This window comes from Diabrotica undecimpunctata, chromosome 5, assembly GCF_040954645.1.
Source record: "Diabrotica undecimpunctata isolate CICGRU chromosome 5, icDiaUnde3, whole genome shotgun sequence".
Taxonomy (NCBI): Eukaryota; Metazoa; Arthropoda; class Insecta; order Coleoptera; family Chrysomelidae; genus Diabrotica; species Diabrotica undecimpunctata.
Genome location: NC_092807.1, coordinates 143,244,572 through 143,250,571, shown reverse-complemented (window position 1 = coordinate 143,250,571; position 6,000 = coordinate 143,244,572). Strand labels below are relative to the sequence as shown.

The window sequence follows — 6,000 nt, the reverse complement described above, 5'->3', positions numbered from 1 at the left end:
TTTAAAAAAATTAAGTCGAAATTCCACCTGAATTCCTTCCAATTAAGACGAGAGCTAATAATAGTAGCTTGTTTGCCTTCAAAAATGGAAGCACTTTGGTTTCTTTCGTTCTCAGAAAAATGTGTAATTTTGGCTTCAAGTCTACATGAAGACTTCTCTATTGATTTTAAAACAGGAGATAAAAATCTATTATAAATATCACCTTTTACAATCGCACCAAATGCGCAGTTGACACAACAGATACATTGTGTGCATCATACAATGTAGCTAAAAATGTTCGTCGTTGGCCCATAGTGGTATTTTTCGCTATGCTCAATATTAGTGGAATCAATGCCGAAGTAATACATTTTGGCAATGATCAAAATGTTATTCTAAGAAAAAAATTGTTGGAAGATTTATCACATGGATTAGTTTTACCTCTTATGGTTAGACGAAGTTCGAAAACATCAGGAATTCATATCGGACTGCAACAACGTGCAAAAGAATTTTCTCCATTAGAATAAGAAGAACAGAAAACAGAAAATAAATATGTCAGAAAACGCAAGAGATGTCATACTTGCATTGGACAAAGGCGTTTGACTTAGTAGTCTAAGTATAGTAACTGTAACAGTAACTGCAAAAATGTAAGAAACCCATTTCTCTGATTCACATAGACAGCTTTTGCAATATTTTAAATCAGATATTTACAGAAATACCAGAACATGACATCTGATTCACATAGACAGCTTTTGCAATATTTGAAATCAGATATTTACAGAAATACCAGAACATGACATAAATGAGGGAAGGGTATAATACAGAACTTTATGCTTTTTTACGAGTACTACGTCAGGTTCTAGAAAAAGTTAGTTAGTTACCTTTTGAGTTAATGATTTGTATTCGAATGTATTTTTAAATTTTTTATGTACTTAGGTACATGGTTGACATGTATTAAATGCATAGTATTAAAATAAGTTGTTATTTACAATAAGAGGCTAAAATATCCGCGTAATCAATTTGATATACCATTTGTTTTGATTTGAAGATCGCCCACAACAACTAAATAGCGACCAGTTATACATTTTTTTACATAAATATCTACAAACATGAAAGTGAGAGTGAAAAATAAAATTTAAAATGGCAACTTTACCTCTCTCTATATTTCTTAATATCAACATTTTATTGAACAAGTTGGCCTAAATCGTAATATTTTTAGGGGCTTTCTTGTGTAGTTTTTTAAATCGTTTTTAAATAGTTAAAATGTTAAATCAAAAAGAAAGCCCTGAACTTAGTATTTCCACCACCAGAGAAAAAACCCAGTACCTTCTGCTCGATTACATATACAGGCAAAATATCAACAAAAATAGCCAAACACATAAAAAAGAAAGGAATTACACCAGCTTTCAAAACAAATAACAACCTAGGCAAATATATTAAAAACAACAAGAGCCAACATAAAAAACACTTACACAGTGGTGTATACAAACTTAAATGTGGCGACTGCCCAAAAACTTACATTGGTCAAACAAGTAGAAATTTTAATAAACGAATAGTAGAACATAAAAGGGCTTTCAATAATAGAGAAAAACAGATTCTACATACGCACTTCATCTTCTAGATCATAATCATTCTTTTATTGACGAATTTAAAATTCTCCACATTCAAAATAAAGGCCTTAAGCTATCTTTGTTAGAATCTATGGAAATTAAAAAAATAAAAAACACAGATATAACTTTGAATGACCAGCTTGAGACAAACAGTTCTCCCCTCCTCAACCTATTCCATTAGAGACTATAAAGTGTAAACCCATGCCAAAAACAGATCACTTGAGAAAGGCAATCAGCCGAAACAGCTGTAGTGATAAGAATTTAAAATAAATTTTGTGGAAGTTTTGAAAACAAAGTTTTCAGTGTTTTATTGTTACATAAAATGAATTTCCATTTTTCTGTCTTCCTTTCCAAGCCATTGTACAGTACAATTTGATTTATTAACTTTAAGACTTATTCGATTTCCTAAATTTATGTCTTTTTCTCCATATAGTACTATACAGTTTCTTGTAAAATTCTTCAACTAACCTATTTATTTTCACTTTATCTGTTATTATTTGTCCATTTTCATTATCCTTTTCTTCTTTGTGTGCCGTGCTTGATTACAAGCGTTGGCTATCGTCGTAATAACAAGATGAAACATTGTATTTAATGTAGCCATTAAACAAAATCGGTGACATAACTCATCCCTGTCTGATACCACGCTTAATAGAAACTTTAGCTGCAATCTTTTGATCCGCTTTAATACAAGCTGCCTGATTGTAATAAAGATTTTTGAGCAATCTAATGTCATATGTGTCTAGATCAAATGAGTCCAAGCATTGAAATAGTAGTGTGTGTGGTACGTGTTTTTCGAAATTTATAAAACATACGTAAATATTTTTCCTAAACTCATTGCTCTTTTGTAAGAGTATTCGCGTGCAAAAAAGCCCGAGTACCCATTTAGGAAACCAAATTGCTTATCACCAGTTATCCTCTCACGAAGTTTATATATGCGACAATGCAATATTTTCATAAAAATTTTGGGCGTGTGATAATCGCAACACTCTTATCATCTAACAGTTGTTACAGTGTTAGCAGTGATAACTCTGCAGGTATTTCATCACGACCAGAAGTTTTCCTTCGTTTCGCTTGGTCGATGGTCTTTTGAACTTATGAGATTAAAATAGATGGGTCAGTATCTCGGTTAGATGTTACTTCTTGGTAGATTGTTTGCTCGTCTTTCATCATCCATATTCTTACCTGGATCTTGATTTTTCTTCAGCACCCTTAAACTTCTATTTTCTTCGACAACTGTTGTAATTTACACGTAAATACAGATACATACACATCCTAATTACATCCAAATTATACTTTCATTCAGTTCATTTGTATCAATAATTTGGTAATTGTGATTTCTGTCAGTTAAATACAATTTGAAAATTGACATCGTTGTATCAGTTTTTATGACTTTAGATATTTAGCGGAGAGATTCCGGTATCATTTAGAGTTAGTTTGACTTTAGTTCTCCAGCTGAAAATGCTCCAGTTTACTTCCTTGTAGCTTCTTTTACACAAATTTTAACAAACGTCTTTACCTCTATTATATATCTGTCTTACTAAACTATCTTTATTATTTTTATAATTATGTCTGTTAAAAAAATCGTGAAGTCGGTATTCAAATATATTCACAGACTGAAGAAAAATAAAACCGATGCAATACGATATGTTAAAATATAGTTCTGTTTATATTGTTAATGCAAATTAGAAAAGGTTACGTTTAGGAAACTGTTATTTATTTGAAGTTGTTTTGTTGACTTAGTGCGGGCGTTATGAAAATGTGTGACAACTCTTTTTGAGTTTAACAGGTATGTTGATATTATTTATTTTGAATGAAAACTTTCTTTAAGAAAATTTTAAACTAAATGAAAGGATTTTGTATTTTAGTTACAAAAATCAAGATGTACTTACTATAATCAAATGATCTAGGTAAATAAAATTTTTTATCAGCATAAACACAGCATCCCGACGTAAATTTTCTATATGACTACTATAAAACCGTATAATTAATATTGTTTATGTACCTATTGTTTTTAGTATTAATAAAAATAAAATTTATTTTTGTAGCGTTAAAAACAAATATAAAAATACTAAAATAACATTAATACATAACTTAAATGTAATAATTTAGCAGATTTTACGAATATAAAATCAAATAAATTTAAGGTTTTTGGGCCTTGGGCACTCCTAGGGCGGTGTCTTAGCAAATATTTTCTCTACGACCTTCATTAACCTATTTGTAACACATTTTTTTATTTCATATTTCGTATTTTTTTAGAGACCGCTACATATGCACTGGAAACTGTAAAAGACATGCATTATACACTTGAAAAGGCAGAATATCCCTAACAATATACGATTATACACTAATATATTTTTATTCATTTATTCCAAGTTTGCTATTTCGTAATCGTGAATTTTAGTTACCACTTCTTTTTCTTCATCATGAGTGGCATTACAGCTCGTTATGAGCCAAAGCCTTCTTTAGAACAATATTCCATTCGCCCCTGTGTCTGGCAACTCTTCTCCATGCTTTAATTCCGATGGATTTTAGATCATCCTTTATGTTATCTTGATACCTAAGTTTTGGTATTCCTCTGGCTTGTCTTTCCACTGGTCCTCTTTGGTCGAAAATTTTTCTGATCTTTGCATCTTCATCTCGTCTAATTACATGTCCTATCCATCGAAGGCGTGCTAATTTAATACATTTTACAACGTCAGGTTCCCCAAAACTTCTATATAACTCAAAGTTGTAGCGCCTACGCCACAAACCCTGTTCTTGGATTCCTCCATATATTTTCCTTAGAATTTTTCTGTCGAAACGTTTAAGCAATTCTTGGTCGTTCTGTGTAAGTGACCATGTTTCTCACCCGTGATAACTTCTTTTTATTTATTGTAAAAACCTACTCAGATGGTGCAATAATAATATGCTATTTTAGCTCTATAGCTTTTTTGCATGAAAATTAATATCTTTCTTCTATTTCCGGAGTAGCGATAAAATCACCGATTAGGATACCAATTGAAAACTTGACGGAATGAAAGTACTGAAATCATCTGTCTTGTCTGCATTGTACTAATACTTATATTTTTATAAATAGTATTGATTGCTAACATAGTACTCTAAATAATAAAGCTGTCTATACTCTTCAAATGTTTTTTAAAATAAATTAAACAAATTTTGTTTTTGTTACTTATTAAAAACATTTTTCTAACAACTGAATTTTATCTGACTGATTTATATTAACATATCTTAAAATACATTAAAAGCGATATTGTTAATATTTCTAAGTTGCATTTTTGGGACGACTTAAAAGGCAACCACATGCAATAATGACAGTAAAATTCTCCTGTTAGTGATCCCATATACTCCAGTCGTCAGAAATGAAAATACCACTGAACCTCTAAAAATCATACGAACAAGCTGAAATTTTACCGAGAATATTAATTTTGTGACCCCAAAAAAATATGCAAAGAAGTTTACTACTTTTACTCCTGGGCTTCCCCCTTAAACCGCCTTAAGATAATTTTAAATAAAAATGTTTATAAGCATTTTTTGTGTAGAATAAACTGTTCTCTTAACCCGTAACTGCTACCGACAAAAAGTTATCTCGCAGCTGCTATTGACGGGTCACTGTGACCCAGTTTTAAAATTCTGAAATAAAGAAAAAACATTAGCTAATACATTTATTTTAAGTCATAAACACATTTTTATATAACGGTAAACTAATTTAATGTAAAATAAATTCCTATTTACAATTTGGGCATATTTTTAGAGCACATTGTAAACATATAGGTAATTTGCACACAAAACAGTATGTATTTGTTTTCCGGTCTTTTTTTCCGGGACAAATTGCGCATCTCTTCCTTTTAGATATATTCTGTATTGGCAATGGTGCAGGTGTGTCATCTATATCTACTCCAAGGATATTCGCTGCGAGACATCGAAGTTTCCGGGGTACATTTACGTTGTAAAGTCTTTTCTTCATATGTGGCGTGTACAGTGCAATGCCTAGTTCTTTTAAAAAATTGTAACGGGATATTTCTTTTCCTCGGGAAAACTGATATATTATTCGGCTGTTTACACCAGACACATTTAAAATACAGTAAAAAATTGCCATAGGCCATCGACGGGTCCTTCGAGAAGTGGAATATGTTGCACATTTTTCGTCCAAAGCATCTACACCTGCTTTGGTTTGGTTATAAAACATAATTATTTCGGGTTTCCCAGTGCTCTGATCAACAGTACTGTCGTGATGCATTGATGATATTAAAACAACAGATTTTCCCTTTTTTGGGACATATGATACCAGAGTATTGTCTGATGTAAATCCGAACTCTGAAGAACTAACAGGTCTCTTTCTGTCGGCCATAAATTCTGGAGGAATCATTCTTTTATTTTTCTTCACTGTACCTACATATGTAATTCCTCGTTTTCT

General features: G+C 31.4%; 1 protein-coding gene across 1 annotated transcript in view; it reads left to right on the top strand.

Annotated features, from left to right (window-relative positions):
* The first annotated feature begins 3,041 nt into the window (after positions 1–3,041).
* The window catches only part of Ndae1 (Na[+]-driven anion exchanger 1), a 207,912-nt gene continuing 204,953 nt past the window's right edge, over positions 3,042–6,000 (top strand). The window contains exon 1 of the mRNA XM_072532888.1: positions 3,042–3,372. The gene's annotated coding sequence lies outside the window, so the exon portion shown is untranslated. The remainder of the gene's footprint in view (positions 3,373–6,000) is intronic.